General features: G+C 35.3%; 1 long non-coding RNA gene across 1 annotated transcript; it reads right to left on the bottom strand.

The window, feature by feature from the left end:
* Positions 1 to 10,406: 10,406 nt before the first annotated feature.
* LOC145045539 (uncharacterized) lies at positions 10,407 to 12,637 on the bottom strand. Its single transcript, XR_013681841.1, has 3 exons — positions 12,530 to 12,637; positions 12,067 to 12,157; positions 10,407 to 10,772 (listed from the first exon to the last, which is right to left on the bottom strand). It is a non-coding gene; the product is annotated as an uncharacterized LOC145045539 (long non-coding RNA).
* Between the last annotated feature and the right edge of the window lie 6,252 nt (positions 12,638 to 18,889).

The following is an 18,889-nucleotide window of genomic DNA, read 5'->3' as shown; positions in this document are numbered from 1 at the left end:
AAGATGATCTTCCACTTTCTTATCAAGGTGAAAATGTTTTCTCTTCTTTGGGAAATGATGGAACTAGACATCATGCTTCTTCAACTCTTCCACCTCCTCCGGTAACTCTCCCAGCATCGCGTTTTCCTCAAGTTGAACTCAAGCTCTATTGGAATGTAGACATCAAAATGGAAATTATCTGTGTACATGTTATGAAAAAAGAAATCGTACATTGAAGAATGGGTGTTATTTTCCCAAGGGAACGAGTCATTGATTTAGTTCTTCTTTCACTTCCAAAGCCATATGAACAGATCATTAAGAAGTTCCGATATGATGAACATCAATGTGATTGTAATTGATCTGACCCGAATGTTGATTGTTGTTGAAGCAGAAATGCTTAAGAGCACATCTGAAGTAGAGATTCTTAAAGGGTCTGATTCAAAAGTTTCCATGAACACTGACAATGATGGTCACAAAATATTTTTCTTCCTAACGGAAAGGGATTGGCCAAGGTTAAACTATTTGATCATATGGTAAAGAGAAAGCCTTGTTCTTAAATAGTTCCATGTGTCAACCCTAAAGAGTACATATGTTTCTATTGACAACTGAATGGACATTGACTGTGAAGATGCCTAAAGTACTTAAAAGATCTCAAAGATAGTGAAGTCATGTTATGTGACTGTACTTCAGGTACATCCATTATCTGAATCCATTCTTTTATAAGTTCCTATTCATAAACTTTTAATACATGATGTGATGATCATATTTTGATAGTTCCATTCTTTTATAAGTTCCTATTCATAAACTCTTAATACATGTTCCTGTTCATAAACTCTTAATACATGTTTGTCTTCGTGATCGATTAAGATTTTTGCAAGACATTTAGCACTGTCGTAGGTGTCTGGCTTCGCAGCCAAGACATTCCCTTTGGTTGGCTGGGTCAATCCCCAGATGAATCTCTCGATCTTTTTACTCTCCGGGGTAACCATTCCCGGACAGAGTAATGCCAGGTCATCGAATCTTGAAGTATAAGCATTTATGTTGGAACCCTTCATCTTAAGGTTCCAGAGTTCATGTTCTAGTTTCTGAATTTCACCCCGAGGGCAATACTCTGCGAGAAGAAGCTCCTTCATAGCTTCCCAACCTATGGCATTTGCTACAGGTAAAGTTAAGGATTTGACTCGGCCGTTCCACCAAGTCAGGGCTTTGTCAAGGAAAGTGCAGGCGGCGAATTTGACTTTGTCAGACTCCGAACAGGCACATATTTCGAAGATTGATTCGATTTTCTTTAACCATCGAGTTAGGGAAATGACACCTCCAGTGCCATCGAAGGTCGTGGGCTTCGCATTCTTGAAGTCTTTGTAGGAACCCCCTCTTCGGTGTTCCTGGCTGTCTTCTGGAATTTGGGGTTGGGGACCACCTCCGGAACCACCGGGATTCATTTGTGACATGGCTGCCACCATTGCAGCAATCAGAACTGTTTGAAGTGATGCGAGATCAAATTGAGGAGAAGGTGGTGGCGGAGGAGGATTGTCGTTGTTCTTCGAGCTGGGTCTCTTTCTTGGAGGCATCTTGATCTAAAAAGATCAGGAAAGAGAGGATTATAAGTCCTCTAAATTGAATCAAGAGATATGGAACATGGGATATCTCATCAAGACAGATATAGCATCATACGAAGAGATAAAGTAGAAAAGAGTTATCAAGATAGAACATTTTTTCGCAAGTGGAATGGTCAAGTAAAATCGCATATACGAAGATTTTCTACGGAGAATTGGCTCGAGAAATACTCCCATAGTATTTCATGGTTCGCTGCAGCGACGATTTGTTGTTTGAGATATTAGGTAAGTTTTAGGCATGTTGCGTACCACAGTCACTCCCAAGCACATGTTGGCCGTGTCTCGAATGAATATAGTTGGCCAGGCTATATTGATCCTAGACACGACTACATAACTGCCCAGGTTTAACCGCAGTGTACAACACCAATTTACTTATGTTTTGTTCTACTTGTGGTTACGGATTTCGACGGTTCGGTATACTTGTATACTTTTGAAAATACTTATAGTTTTGAAGATACTTTTAATTCAGAGCACTGAGGCCCTTTAGTGTTTATAGTTTTATACCATGTAAGGTTTGGTATACACCGTTCACTATAAACAAGGGCTCTGATACCAATCTGTCACACCCCGAAAATCAAAGGCGGATAGATTTCCGGGGTGGACTACCACGTTGTGTATCAAATCCAATGTACATAGTAATCACAGTAAACAACCAACACATTTCATATATATGAAAGTTTACATTTGTTTCAAAAGTAAATTTATACAAAATATACATATGCATCATATTAACAAAAGTTGAGACGAGTCTTCCACGCACTCCGTCTTCACCAAAAAGAGATCACCGGGTACCTGTCTAACTTGGACCTGAGAATACAAGCGGTTTGAAAATCAGCATAAAGCTGGTGAGTTCATAAGCGGTTTTTTTTTTATGAAAATTGTATCGGTTTCCTTTAGTTTCCGAAAAGGTTTGTTATCCAAGAAAATCCCATATTTTCTTATGTGAAGTTGGTTTAGTTATCATTTATTACCAATTCGATTACGTGTTGTGTTTTACCCCAGGAAAATCCCATATTTTCCTAATTGTACGATCAGTTGTATATCACAAAGTATAGTTTAATACACAAAACTATATGATGAAAATCTTGGGATCACTATCCCGAAAGAGATATAAGTTAGTTTGACACATATGAAAGTACAGATTTAAGATAATGGGGCTACCATCCCAGACTAAACACGAGATAATTTGAGATATATGGAAATATATAGATTGAAAACCATCGGATCATAATCCCGGACAAGATATAGGTTTAGACCATGGATTTTCATCCCTTACTTAATATAGATTTAATTCATGAGATTATTATCCCGTAATAGATATAGTTAATGACCATGGGGAAAACATCCCGTACAAGTTATAAATACAAAACCATGGGATCATTATCCCGTATAAGATATAGATACAAAACCATGGGATCACTATCCCGTATAAGATATAGTTAAAGACCATGTGGAAAGACATCCCGTACAAGTTATAAGTATAAAACCATGGGATCACTATCCCGGACTAGATACAAAATAGTTTGATAATACCATGGGATCACTATCCCGAAAGAGATATAGAATCTAAAACCCAAACTGTGAATAAACTAATATTAATACATGTTGTGAGTCGGGTAACCATGCTAATACGACAACGAGACCTCCTTGATGTTTGTCAGACGTCGAAACGATATCCAGAAATTTGTCACCCCAGGCGTGCCCGCCTAACTGTAGCTAGCAGTTAAGGTGTGGGATTGTCAGTCCCAAATAGATCTATTCACAAATTCCGCGCTCACCCTCACGAGACTCTGGTTACACTTCCGAGGAGGATTTACTGATCATCCATAAAGGGGTGGTGACTATCACACAAACTAGTACTAAACTATTCACAGAGTTTCCATACAATATCGACATACAGAAGATTATGAAACATAGTACAATGGATATAGATACATACAATGAGATTATCTGACAATACATTCAAATGATACGGAGATAAACTGAATCAGACATAGTTTATCTAATAACCTTATATAGATATCAGTACATGATAAAACGAATAGTAAAGAACCCCAAATTATTCCCATAATAATTTGATTAGTTGGTTTATTTCCTTAACTAAAATCCATTTAGTTGTAATTGATAAATCATTCCTTATGCTCAACATAATACATAAGGAGTAAAAGAGTTTATAAGTTTGTCAGATATTGTTTGAAACATCTCAATGTTATGATGTGAAAACAGTTATAGTTTGCTTGTATCCCCCTGAAAACATTGAAAATAGTGAAAAAGCCGTAGGGGTATGAACTCACCAGACGAGATATGTGACAGTTTGGATGCTAAGAGTTGATTTGGGACTTGTAAACGCACGAGGATCCTAATTATGATGTAAAGATACACATTTGTATCTAATTAGGACTTAGATTGATTGTTGGATAGGGACAATTGTTTCAAGTCGCGAAAACACTCTGATACAAGTGTTTGGAGGGACCCGGGTGGCGTTTAAGGACATGTAATGATGCGAGGGACTTAGGAAATGAGTTTACTCCCCATGAATAAACTTATACAAGAGTTTTTGGTCCACCACACCCATTCCCCATGAGTTTACGGCCGTAAACTCATGGTGGGGTGGTTTATGGTGTAAATTTGGGTTTTAAATGGATATGGACACTTGAAAAATGCCTGGAATAATTTTACATAAGGCTTGGTTTGAATTAAAAACACCATTTGCAACACTTAATGGAGTTTACAGCCTAGACATGGGATCTTTGGCCGTAAACTCTCATATCTCCTTGATTTAGTGTCTTTAAGGTGTTAAAATTAATCACATGTGATTCTAAAAATTCCCACAAGCCTAGAAATGAGTTTGGGGCACCATTTGACACCCTTTTATGAGTTTACGGCCATGAGCCATGTTCTATGGCCGTAAACTCTCAAATGTGGGGTTTTGATGTTTGTAAAGCCCTAAAACTATTTTTGGTTGGTCCTTTGATTTATTCCAAGGCTTTTGGTGGTGTTGGATGGCTTTTTAACACCTTAGAATTGAATTTATACCCATTTATAAGGAGTTTACGGCCCAAGCATATTCCTTGGCCGTAAACCCACACAAATCCCCCAAAAATTGTGTTTAAGGTGACCAAACCATTTTTAGATGATTCTAGAATTTACCACAAGGTCATTGGTTGAGTTTCAAGGCATTTGGACATGTTTTAGGGCACTTAATCCCCCTTTTAGAGGAGTTTACGGCCCAAGCACATGCCTTGGCCGTAAACTCTTATTTTTCCCCCAAAAATGATGTTTAAAGTGTCCAAATGCTAAAACCATTATTCTACAAGTCATATCTAAGCCTTGTTTGTGATTTGGAAGGGTTTAAGGGCATGAAAACCCCATTTACATGAGTTTACGGCCCATGCACATGCCTTGGCCATAAACTCCTTCAAATGCCTCAAAATCCATGTTTTAATTGTTATATGTCCATTCCATTAAGCCATTAAGCCATATCTAAAGTCCAATAGTGCTTAGGAGGAGTTTTAGGGCTTAAAAACCCACTTATTGTGAGTTTACGGCCCATGAATGCTCCATGGCCGTAAACTCATGAATGTGGTCACAAATCATGATTAATCCTCGAATTTGAAGGCTAAAGATGCTATACATTAAGGTTAGGAAGGTACCTAAGGGATTTGACGCCTTAAAATTGAGTTCTGGACCCTTAAACTTTGGATTTAGGAGAGAGGTTAGAGAGAGAGTAGAGAGAGAAGGAAAAAGCTTCAAATGGGTGCTGAAACACGTTTATATAGGTCCTAAAACTTGGATGCGGTGGAATTCTACCCGATACCGACATTAAACGCGGCTTTTGGTCGCACCCGATTAAGTTTCCGTCACCCTACGGAGACATTTCTAAAACTTATGAAAATAATTATTTTGGGCTAATTACATGAGTTCCTGAGTGGTTTAGACACTCATTAAATTATAATAACATATAAGTTTAAATAATTTGACCCAAAAGTGTAAACGGAACGAATTTGATAACAGCGACTTTTTGGGTAGAATGGGTTTTGGTGACAAACAATTTCGGGTTGTTACAGATTCAAGCTAGGATAATTGGGGGGCTCAGATCTACTATCACCTCATCAAAGGTTGTTGTTTGAGGTATGAATCCATGCTGATTTTCGTGTATATAGTGGATCTCATGAATCTAGGCTTTCCTTGCCCCCTTTTTAGTTGAGTTATGGAGTATGTGGTGTCCCTTTGTGGCATAGACATTAGATCTAGACCTTGAGAGGTCCAGAGAGTCCCAAAAACCTAGCTTTATGCAATCACATAAGAGTATTGAGCCTAACACATCATTATAAGGGGTATTTTATCAAATAAAGCTAGATGTGTGATGCATGGACATAAATATTGAACCTTTACGTGACTTTTGAGTGCTAGGAGGCCAGATCTAAAAGTTCGAGAAGCAGATCTAACCTCAGAAGGTCAACTGAGTAGTGTCATGGAGGAAACTCATCGATTCCATGAGAGGACTCGACGATTCGGATCGGGTTGCCCTGCGTTTCGTGACCAGTGGTAGCACGTCGATTTAAAGGTTAACTCAAATAGTCGAGTGAGGCCTTAAGAGGATTCAGAGGACATGCATGAACTCGTCGAGTCAACCGAGTGCACTCGACGAGTCTGGTCAAAGTTGGAGCCTTGATTGGAGTTGACTTCTGTTGACCTTAGGGTTTTGGTCAAACTGATTCAAGAGAGGCCATAGAGGGGTAGAAGGGTATTCTACCCATTTTTTAGAGATTAGAACATAAGAGAGTATTGTTAGAGATATTATCATTTTGATAAGAGGGTGATAGATCTAGGATATCGAGAACGAGGAGTACTCTACGCATCATACGAGGTGAGTCTTCTCACAATACCTTACCTAGAAGGATAATTATGTGTGACCGGAAGGTCTTATAGGTTATGACGACTATGTGATATATGTTTCTATGTGATATGTATATGTATGTATGATATGAGTAGTATGGTATCGACCAAAAGGTCAGCAGTAGATGGATTGGAAGGTCAATATGGCATGGACCGGAAGGTCGACAGAGTAGGACCGGAAGGTCTACTCAGATTGTGGGACCGGAAGGCCCGTGAGACACATTGACCGGAAGGTCTCATAGATCTATAGCCTCGAGTAGCTTATGTGTTGTATGTAGTATTTTGGGGAACTCACTAAGCATTTATGCTTACCGTGTTATGTCATATGTGTTTCAGGCACTAGCGAGTATTGCGGGAAGGCGCCGACATGATTCATACACACTGACAAAGGATTTTGTATTTGAGATTCTGGGATATGTTTCTTCTATGATAACATTTGATACACTTGTGTTTTGAGATGATTTATGTGAGGCATGTTATGTTTGAAAAATGAAAAAATTGTTTTAAATTTTCACGTCGTTACAAGACGTTGGTCAATGAAAGTACATTGAGCAAGGGTGAGCTGCTTAACAACACAGAACTACTGGTAGGCCCTTGTGCAACTTAAGGGCATGAAATTTAAAATAATTGAAGTTCATTCAAAGAAAGGAAAGCTAAATTTGAATTTTGTTTGGTCCTAAACCTTGTCTTATGATTGTAGTTTGGAAATGATAGATTCACATGGACAGGAACCTATGTACTATAAATCTAGCTGGCAAAGTTTTCGCTCTAATTCATGAAAATGATTACGAGGAAACAATTTCTCAAGTAGATTTTAAAGGATTTGATAAAGATCAATATCGATATTGGTTGTGTTAATTGCATTCTCGAATTCACAATATGATTATGGCATCCCTCTTCATATTTCAAATTGTGATAAAAGGAAAGGAATTATTTGAACTTTCAAGACTTGTAGTTATGAGTTATGAAAGGGTTTGAACATACACATATGCTATCCAATAAGGTGTATTAGCTTAAGAAGTCTAGTCGGAGACTTATCAAAGCATCACATAATAGAAATTTGTTTTTAAGTAGGAAAGTCAAGGGTATTGATCTATGGAGGTCCATTTGACTTCTAGGTACATGTCAGAGCTACTTGGAGTATAACTACTATGCTAGTATTTTATGTTGACAATACTATTCGTAGGGAACAAAGCTCTCAATTTGCAAACCTCAAAGTTTGGGAATTATTTCAATATGTTGGACTTAAGGGAGAGGGTATTCATACATCGTTTCGAATATAAAGGATTAGAACGTCTATAACTGAGTCATAGACATGTGTGAGTATCATGTTGAAATGCTTAAACATAGGAAATTTCGTATATAAAAATATTATAACAAGAGATTGAATCGAGTTCCATGTGCTTCGGATATAGGATCGATTAATAGTGACAGTGTCCATGTTTGTTTCATTGGGGAAAAAAATGGATCCAAATACGAAGGACCTGAAAGATTGGATTTTTCAAGAAGTTCACTCGGGAATTATGTTTCTTTACAATGGGTAACTCTTTCATTAAACATTCCATCTGGTTTAGTTTTATAATGTTCATTGACTTTTATTTGATCGAAGTTCCTTTCTATATCATGAGTTATACGAATTCCCATAGTTCTCACCTTGCTGACCTGTATACATCCCCTATAATCTCTATATGTTTGAACAACTTCACTAAATCCCTTTCTAGGTTGTTTCATCAAAGAATAAGTTGTGTTGTTTGACTTATTAGTTGAGTGGAGTAATTGCATCGAATAGAGGAAGAGGCTTTCAAGATGGGGAACCTACTTGAAGAGTACAATGAAGATTTTGAGCAGTTAATGCTTTATAACTTATCAGGTAAATCAATTTTCTCCTTAAATTATGTTCTTATCAATTGAAATTAATTATTTTATGTTTGGCTTGCTATTTTAGTGAAATTTCTTTTATTAAATTAAGTGTTGTTTATGTCATGGTCATGACAGATTGGTCCCCTGAGAAATTGATATGGTGGCTTGTGTTTTTCAAGTTTTATTGGAGATGCAGATGTTAGATAGTTGATAGTTTATATTAATTGGTTTTAATTCACTATTATGCATAAAGTCTTAAATACCCATATGGTAATACATTAGAATATAGCATGTAGTTTTCATTTGCTGGTGGAGGGCTCATCATCATAATGGAATCAACCATTCCATTTGATTCCTTTCATATCTGATTCCATGTTAACCTTTTTTTTGCTTAACCATTAGATCATGTATGTCCCTGTTACATCCATTAATAGTAAAGACACAATATGTGAAAAAAAAAAAACCAACTATATATATGGTTCTAAACTAATATTCTTCTTTTACAGTTGAAACGCAGCCTTAGTTGTCTTTACTTATTATTTTATATTTGGAGTTATTGTTATAATATGTAGATTAATCTCATATTTTGTATTCATATCAGTTTAAAAATTAGGATCAAACTCACATAACATTGGAAGTCCAAATTCCCTTTATCTATTTCTTGATTGAAATCTACTTTTTTGTTGTTAATCTGGATTGTTATGTTTTACAGAATTAATGGAAAGAAGGCAAGTTTCGCTTCATGGTGATTTTGAGTTCCAACAAATGCTTCACATATTCAGCTTTTTACAACTAACTTTACATGAAATACCATGTTTCTGTGTATCCACCGGCTATATCTTATTAACGGTGACAAATTTTTTGCATTTTGGTTAGCTGTAATTCTTGAGGAATTTATTGTATGCAGTTAACAAGAAGGAAACATTAATACCATTTTATTTTTTATTTGTGCAAGCAATTTGCTTGGAACACCAATAGATAAGCAGTCACTAGGTGTCACATCTCTTAAAACTACCCTGGAGACTATCAAAGGAAAATTTAGTCACATGTTTCTTTTAGTGTTGTGTTTTATTTTTTTTATAACAAAATTTATTGCAATATTAGAAAATTATTACATTTATTTATCATTGGAATAATTATTTGTATTTGATATATTTTATTTTGTACAATGAATTATCTTTCTTGAGTATGATATTTTATTTATATTATTAGACATCAAATGTTTTATTTAATTTAAAAACTAGTAAATCTATTAAAAATATACATTTTATTAAACATTTAAAATAATGAATGCAAAAATGTGTCGTCTTCTTTAATGACAGGGACTTTAATGATATGAAATGTATGTCGGAAATTCTTGCCATAAGTATATGACACACAAATGCATGTCATCCTCCTTTAGGATCATTTATGATAGGGGCTTCAATGATACACATTAGTGTGTCATATGTACCCTTTTATGGCACGCATTGCGTGACATGAAAGATAGTTTTTCTAGTAGTGTTTGCTACTTCTTGAGGTGGCCTTGTTAGCTTCCACTATTGATCCAATTGTTTTGCCTTGACCGTCCATTGATGTTTATTTACAAAATCTCCCAAGAAAGATATCGAAAAAACAAATGAAGTGGGATATGACAAAAGAGATATTGAATTGTGATAACTTTGGTTGTATGAGAGACAAGCTGGGCAAGGTATGTAATTTTTTCGGGATTTCGTTTTCACACTTGCTATCTACTAATGAGAGAACTCGCATTACATAAAAAAAAATGACAGCTAATTTTAGGGCACGCAAAATACATGTCTTATATTCTTTAAATTTTACTAGAAATGACATTTTGTTTACGATACCCTATTTTGTGTCATTGAAAGCCATTATTCTAGAAGTGGTTGTTCTTTTCTAAAACATTTTCTTGTATTTCCCATTACAATGTTTATGTTGCCGAGAAAATTTTCTAGATCTGGTGGTATAAAACTTCCTACTAATTTACAAACATACACATTCATTACGTATATATTTATAGTCATACAAAGTACAAACACATTGATCCTGATAGAAATTAAAGGGGTTTCGAACAGAGTTTAATATTGACATATAAAACACCATGCACCCAAAGAACATCATTCGTTTCTTCTATCAATACAGACGTATAGAAAGCTTGTACAATTAATATACATTTTGGGCCTGAATATTGCAGCTAAACTGTCCGGTGTATCCTAATATAATCTTCATTTTGGTCTTTCTTATAAGAAAAGTTTATGGTCATTAATTATGTAATACACAAATTCATGATCCAGTTATAATTGTGTGTTGTATGAAGCCATAACCAGAAGGACTTCACATCCCTGTCGCACCCAGATGGAGCCGAATTCTACATATAGGAACACGTGTCACTCAAACGGTCGCATGAGCAAATTGTGTCTGAAAAGAGACATTAACCATATTAAAATTTAAAAATTACTTGCTTTAACAAGAACCTTTTTACCATCACTAAGGAAACAAGAAGTTTATGTCTAAAGATAATATGTTAGATAACCTGGAAGGGGGCCATTCTTTCTTCGCTGTTGAAACATGGAAACTTATTTTAATATGTGGACATTTTTCATATCTTGTAGGTAGCTGTTCACATTTGATTGCCTCCAAATTAGCAAGGTAATGGTTAATTTATGAGTTACCAAGAGTTTTTGCGTTTGTCATTTTGTCAACTTTACAGGAGGCCGAGAAAGCTCCACATTAATTAATACTCTATACAATAAAAACTGTTGCTCTATTTTTCTTGGTAACTCATAAACTAACCATTACCTTGCTAGTTTGGAGGCAATCAAATGTGAACAGCTACCTACAAGATATAAAAAATGTCCACATTAAAATAAGTTTCCATGTAAACGTAGCTATTTAGAATGTGAAAGTAATCACTCCAGATATTTGGAAGAACCAAGATATCGAAAGACAATCTTTACAAAAAAATTAAAACAATCTATTCGGAAATTTCATCAAACTTTCGGTGTTCATTTAAAGGAAGAGGTAATGGCGAATGTAATGAAGGGATTGCACATACACAATGTGCATTTTCTCAATGTATGGATTGCACATACCAAGACTTTAATTATAATGAATCACAATTGAGTATGGATTGCACATACACAATGTGCATTTTCTCAAAAACAAAAAAAAAAAAAAAAAAAAAAAAAACCTCCCAATAGAGCAGAAGCAATGAGTTCATGAAGGTTTGTGAAAAAGCTTTAACTACTATGAAGGTTTAATAGGACTCATATAAGCTTTGTGAAAAAGCTTTAACTACTATGAAGGTTTGTTAAGTTTTTTGGTTTTTAATACTTGATCTGCTATAACAGTGACAGGAAAAAGCTAATTCAAAAATTAATTAAGCTATTGCAGAAGCAATGAGTTCATGAATTAAAATTACTACAACTAAACTCTGTCATCTTTTTTGCTTTAAAGAGATCTCATACTGTCATTCTACCAACAGATCAGCATCTTTAGTGATATTTAAGGAATAAACATGTCAAGAACTACAGATTAGACCTGCAAATTCCATCAAGATCTCTACTATCTCCAGACAGTATTCAGTAAGAACGGAAATACATGTCAAATTTAGACTAATTAAGCGGTAATCTATACAGCATAAAATACAAAATTGAGCAGTAATTTTTTTTTGGAATTAAAAAAATTACCAGAAAAGGATAATTAAATTTACCTTTCCCAGCATACACAACAGGGGCCTCAGGACAATCCGACAAAACCAACTCTTGAAATGTTATGAACACTTAACAGGTACCCATCTGATTCTACTAGACAGACAACAGATCAACGAATAAGTGAAAGGCAAACAACATAAACTTAAAAACACCAAAAAATTACAAAACAGCTTGAAAACACATGATTCAGTAAAGTATAAACGTATCAGTTGTTACCATCCATGTTTTTGTCTTAAATTATTGCGGATCTTTCCTAGTTTTTGGATCAAAGTGCATGATACAGGAAAAAAATAAAGTCGACACATAAAAGTCCCGGAGACTATCATGACCGAAAAAGATACAGATCGAAAACTTTATGAAAACACTGCATGATTTTCAGATATATAGGAAACGATTGTGATCTATAACCTAATCCAGTTGTTGAGTACCTAGTTGGAACAAATAGAAAAAAAAATTGCTTACATCGACAGAGAGATATCATCTGGATGTGTCGATTCTGGAGTTAGATTCACAGGGTCGATCATGACAGCGGCTGTGAAATGGTATTGAAATGAAACTGAACATATTGTATATATAGTGTGGGTGTAACCCTAACCCTGATCTGTACTATTGGTGATTTGCATTAACCTCCCCTACTATTGTACATATCTTCACATAGAACCCAATTAATGGTTATGCAAAATGACACATTTTTTGCTTGATGAATAAAGCCATACTTGATTTTTGTATTTTTGGGAGAATTTTTTATATTCTTAAAAATCAAAATTTTATATTTGTCAAACTTAATTTATTAATATCATATTAACCTTTATAAATTTCAAAATATCATATATACCCAAATCATTTTTTACAATATTTTTAATAGTTTGCAAAATATTTTATATCTTAGAAATGAAACATCTACTTCTATATTGTTGGAATGTCAAATTTTTTACAAATAAAACGTTTCAACTTCAGCCTTCTTCATTGAATATATGTATTAATTGCTGAATTTTTTTTGTTGTTTAATATTATCATGTTATAGATGGAGGATATTTTACATTATCTTTGATATTTTGACCTTTAACAATAGCATATACATAATATTTTGATATTTAAGAGAGCATATATGATATTTTTGATGTTTAAGAAAGATATATATGATATTTTATAATTTTATGAATGCTAAAAAAATGATATTTAGAAATTAAATTGGAATACAAGATATTTTAAGATTTAATAATAGTATATACAAAATTCTTTCTTTATTTTGAATGTGTTGTTATGTGTTACAAAATTCTTTCTTTACTTTTAAACCGTTGTTTAACCAAAAAGTTAATGGTTTCACTAAAAGTTAAAATTATGATTGTGTTAAATGAAATCGTAATAAATATGATTGCTAATTATATCTATTTAAATTAAATTTCGGAAGAAATCGATGTTCATAATTCACATAAAGTAAAACCGTGCATCTATTTTTCGTTTTACATGTCGTTAGGTTAGAATCTATAAGTCTTAGAAAGCTTGACGATGAAGATTCGATTTTAAGAAAGTTTTCTCGGAACGTTTATTTAGCTGATTATTGGATTACTCACACCTAATGTTTGGATATTAGTACGTTGCGCTATATTAATTGCAACCTTGTATTTTAAGTATATTTGGATTCCTTTTTATTTTAAGGCAATGTGAGTTTTATAACATGTTAGAGACACTTAATGAATTTTGATAAGCATGGGAAAAAAAAATACACATGCACATTGCTACGGAAAATTGAAACTCAATAATTAAATCTGTTGATAAATATCCATTGATTGTCAACACAACAACAACCATTCAACGTTTATATTCGTAGTTGGGTTTAAACCCATGGAAACCACGGTTGATAAAGAAAAAGCATTATTTATAGATTGAAATCGTAATGATTATTCAAATATTTGCAAAAAAAAATTATTAATTTATAAAAATACAATAAGTTATCTCAAGTCCAAGGTATTCATTCGAATTGTATTAGATAAATGATAACAATTTAATCAAAGTAATCTATTACTAAGGTCAGGAGTTGCGACAAATTAATGTCATCAGAAATTTGGTTTTCATTTGTTTACGTAAGTTATGAGTAAGTATATAGTATAAAATCTTAATTAAATACTTTATCTTTCGACATTACCCTTGTTTAGACCACTAAAATAATTTCCCAAATAAGGCCTTGTAATGGAAATATGTCAAACATTAATGACAAACAAAGCTAACATATGCAAATGCCACCTGTCCGTGACTCAAGAACCAATATATCATAATATATATATAAAAACACACAAGTGAAAACCAACGTCCGAAGTTGTACTCGTACATGTTTGACCAGAATCGAGTGGTAGACCATGTAAGTGCACCGTACCCTTTCGTACACCCAACGTCCGCAGCTGCCACCCCTTCTTCCCATTAAGAGCTTAATCCTTAAGCTATTCCGTCCACAATTCAAATTTAGCCCTCAAAAGATGTTCTTAACCATAAAGTTTCCAACTTTATTGTCTCGTATGGCTAATAAGACTTTAAAATCGAAACCCTACTGTAGCATCCAATATTAGAGGTATGACAGATTGAGTACTTATTTTGAGATATGAGGAGTGGCTCGATGAGTTAGCGCCTCAACTCGTCGAGTAGGGTCGCGACTTGGTAACGTGGAAAATGAATGGACTCTACGAGTCAGAGAGCCGACTCGACGAGTCAGCGCTGGAGACAGAAACTGTAAATTTCCCGGGCTTGGGCCTATTTAAAGGAACTTATGGCCTCATTGGCCCCTTCCCATCAGTGTCATTGTCCCTTGAGAGAAACCCTAGAGTCATTTGTGAGCTAGAGAGGAAAGAGGCTAATTTGAGGTCATTTCTTTGAGAAGAAGATAAAGGGTGTTGCAAGAATCTCAGAGGAGAGTTGGGGGATCAGCTTCATCTTCATTTCAAGCTTTAGATCGAGTATAAGCTCTTGCCTTCCTTGTGTTTGGATAGATTTTCCTTTGGTTGTTAAGTTAGGGATTGTATCACCATTTTGATGGGGTTTTGGGTGCAGTCAAACCCTTTCTCGAGTTATTCTTTAGATCTAGACCTAGTGAGGTCCAAAGAACCAGAAAGTTGCTTGCTATGTCTGGGTAACCTTGGGGTTTTGAAGCTATGAAGCTTTGAGAGGGCCAAAATGACATATATAGCAATATACACCATACATGAACCCCAAGTTCAGACCTTTATGTAACTTTTGGGTGCTAGAAGGCCATATCTATGAGTTAGTATTCCGGATCTGACTTCAAAAGGCCATTTGAGTGATGCAATGGGGACGACTCGCCGAGTCTATGAAATGACTCGAGGAGTCGGATCGGATTCACCACACGATTTGTGACCCAGTGATACCCCGTCGAATTGGGAGGTTAACTCAACGAGTCGGGTGAGGCCTTAGAGGGATTCTGAGGATTCACTTGAACTCGTCGAGTCACACGAGTGCTCTTGGCGAGTTTGGTCAATATTGGACTGATGACTGGAATTGACTTAGGTTGACCATAGGGTTTGGTCAAACTGATTAAGAGAGGTTAGGGAATGGTGGAATGGTCTTCTACCCGTTTTCTAGGAATGAGAATTTAAGGAATGTATTAATTATAAATTTATCCTTGTAATAGAAGGAGGGTAGATCGAGGAGTCCGGGCACCAGACTTTTATTAGCTATGACGTGAGTCTTCTCACTATACTTACCTTGAGTGGTAACTTATTTGTGACGAAAGGGTCTTATGTGTATGTGATGTGTATTGAGTTATCTTGTTATTTGTTTTGTAATATGCTTACTATGTACTATATTGCGGTGCTGAGTCGAGGGATCAGAGGGTCCATCAGAGTCGTGGGGCAAGGGAGGTCCACTGAGACACATTGACCAGAGGGTCTTATTGATTATAGCCTCGAGTGGCTATTGTGATGTATGTGGTATTTTGGGGAACTCACTAAGCTTTATGCTTACTGTGTTATGTGTTATGTGTTTTAGGTAGCTCTGAGGATCGCGACAACGCACCAACATGATTGTACACACTAGCGGAAGATTGTTTTTATGATTCTGGGATTGTGTTACTACTTGTTGACATTTGAGACATATGTGATTTGGTGTGTTCAAACTTAAACTGAGGATTTGAGAAAGATTTTCAAAAAGAGATAAAAAAAAATTTCTAAAAATAAGCAAGAGTTTAATAAACGTCGAGCCGAAGCAGTGTGTATAACCAGCCAGAGCCGAGCGGTGATTTCCCAAAATAACCTCATTATGTGTTGTGAGATAATTTATGTGATATAATTCATGTTGAATTAGTGTCTAAGTCCATAACTATAATTATTATGTACTTGACCCAACTCGGCATGGTCCATTTGGGTTGCATGGCATCAAAACATTTGGATAGACCGTTTGTGAGAAGAGGACATTTGTGGCATATTAATATATTATAAGTTCTAATAAATTAATATGAAATCATGTTATTTAATTAGTATTGATCAAGAATTAATTTGGACTTACTTAAGTGATCAAAAGGAGACTAATTAAACATATAGGGATTGATTGAGTAAATCATTCATTCTTATATATGTGGTCTTCTAATCCAAGATTCCTTATGTTGGGTTTAACACATGTGGTGACCCATGGATACTCCATGGAGGTTAAAACCCATGGAGCATAAGGAATAGGTAAAGTCATGAGTTATATGGTGTAACCCTAATAGCTACATTATATAAAGACCCCATTGGTTAGTGAAATTGGCACTAGTATATACACAAGAGGCAAGCCAATTTCTAGAGTTCATGTGTCTTCTTCTCATGGTTATTCCAAATTTTCATGGTATTGTGTGAACCATTTGAGGTTTCATACTTGGGGCACTAGGCGGTCGAGCTACATGGAGTCAGGCTACATCAACAAGGTATGTATTTCTATCTAGTTTATTACCCAAGTATCAATGTTTTTGTATGCTAGTTAGGGTAATACCTTGGATATTCATATTTGCATGTATAATAGAGAAAACATAGATCCAATGTATTTAAGGTTGCGTGTATACCATAGGAGTGTTAGAATGCTCAAAAACCCAACAATTCATGCTAGAGAGTAGGCTAGGTGGTTCATATATTATGACTAGGGTGGCCTGATTTGTGATGCCTTAACCTTGGGATTTCTAGTATTAGTGTTTAGCTTAAGTATGAGTACATAGTAGGATCAAGACAATGAGAGAACTACTATGAGAGTAGCATGTGAAGCATAGAGTACTTGTAAATTGGGTTCCGAGGAGGAGGTCTTGGGGTAAACATTGGTGCGGTGTGGAAGGCAGTATTGGGCCTGTACTACTAGAAGCACCGGATCAGTGAACGGCCCAAGTAAGAATCATAGGGATGCTAAGGAACAAGTAGGGGCAGGTGATCGAGTGCAAGTATGCTTGAGCGAGTCTTTGATGATATTGTGTTGTGTTTGAGAGACGTCATAGTGGGGACACGTCACAACCCTAGGAGAAGTGGGAGTAGCGATGATGAGATACGGATGCTGATCCACAAGGAGGTGGCTGCAACTATCCGAGCAGAGATTCCAGAGATATTTCAAACTCTTTGAAACAGCGTCGCTATCTGTATGCTATCTGTGGGCCCCTCGATGATTTAGTGATGACAAACGTAAATGCTTGGCTGGGCTATGGCTAATTTGATTTGTTCAATTAGTCGGTCGTCGTAAATTGGAAATCGAGAAACAGCACATAGACTGAGAGAATGATTTTAATCCATGTCTCGTGTCTATACGATATCTAGAATGGAGGAATATATGATCCCTTATCTGAAGGACAGGTTACTGATAAGATCAGAGTTTGACAGCATCTTTGAGAGCTACGATTGCAAATCGAAGTGTACTTAGATTTATAGTTACTAGAATTATCCAAGTGGGAGACTGTTGGATTAGTGTCTAAGCCTGTAACAATAATTGGTAAGTACTTGACCCGATTGTGCATGGTCCTTTTGGGTTGCCTTCACCAAAGCAACTTGACTAGAGAAATAATAGAGAGAGAGAGAGAGGTTATTATGATTTATTAATATGTTATAAGAATAATATATTAAAGGAGAAATCATATCTGTTTAATTAATATTGGTTAATAATTAAATAAGAATTAATTTTGTGATCAAATGTAATTTATTAAACTAGAGGGGTTGAATTGTAATTATGGCTCAGCTAAATATTTCAGCTCACATCAGATCATTTCATATAACACTAGTAACTAGAGTTAAACTTATTACTTGATTTAATTTTTAGATTATTATTTCAAATCTACTTCTAAAAAATTGTTAGAACTTTAAATTTTCTAGCAATTTACTTTTCGACCCTCTACCGCACACTTATTACATACATTTCCCTGGTTGTATGCATAAACTAAACTAGAAGCAATAAAAGGTACAAAAAGTAACAAACTCCCCTAAGATACTAGTGGCGAGATCGATTTGCAAAGTGTGGATAACTTCGAACATCTTAAATATGTGAATGGAACTAGGATCTTTAGAGATAAATGAATGTGCTAGTAAAGTGTGAATTCGAGACATGAATTTTCAACAAATGTATTGTAGAAAATGTTCAAAGCATTGTTGTTCAATGTCGGAAAGCATATTCCAAATTTTATGATTGAGAGAAAAAGTCATAACTAGCTTTTTGATATCTCCGGTCATGATAATAGTGACCCATGCATTCAATGTGGAATAAAAGTTTTCCAAATTATAGAAATATGTGACTCACGACGTGAGGTATAAAATTCAAGACGTGATGTCGTATTAAATCGACTTCCAAATATTGTCATCTTCGAGCTTATGA

The sequence above is a fragment of the Lactuca saligna genome, chromosome 5, assembly GCF_052625555.1.
Source record: "Lactuca saligna cultivar CGN05327 chromosome 5, ASM5262555v1, whole genome shotgun sequence".
In the NCBI taxonomy this organism is placed as follows: Eukaryota; Viridiplantae; Streptophyta; class Magnoliopsida; order Asterales; family Asteraceae; genus Lactuca; species Lactuca saligna.
This window is presented reverse-complemented; position numbering and strand designations above follow the sequence as displayed.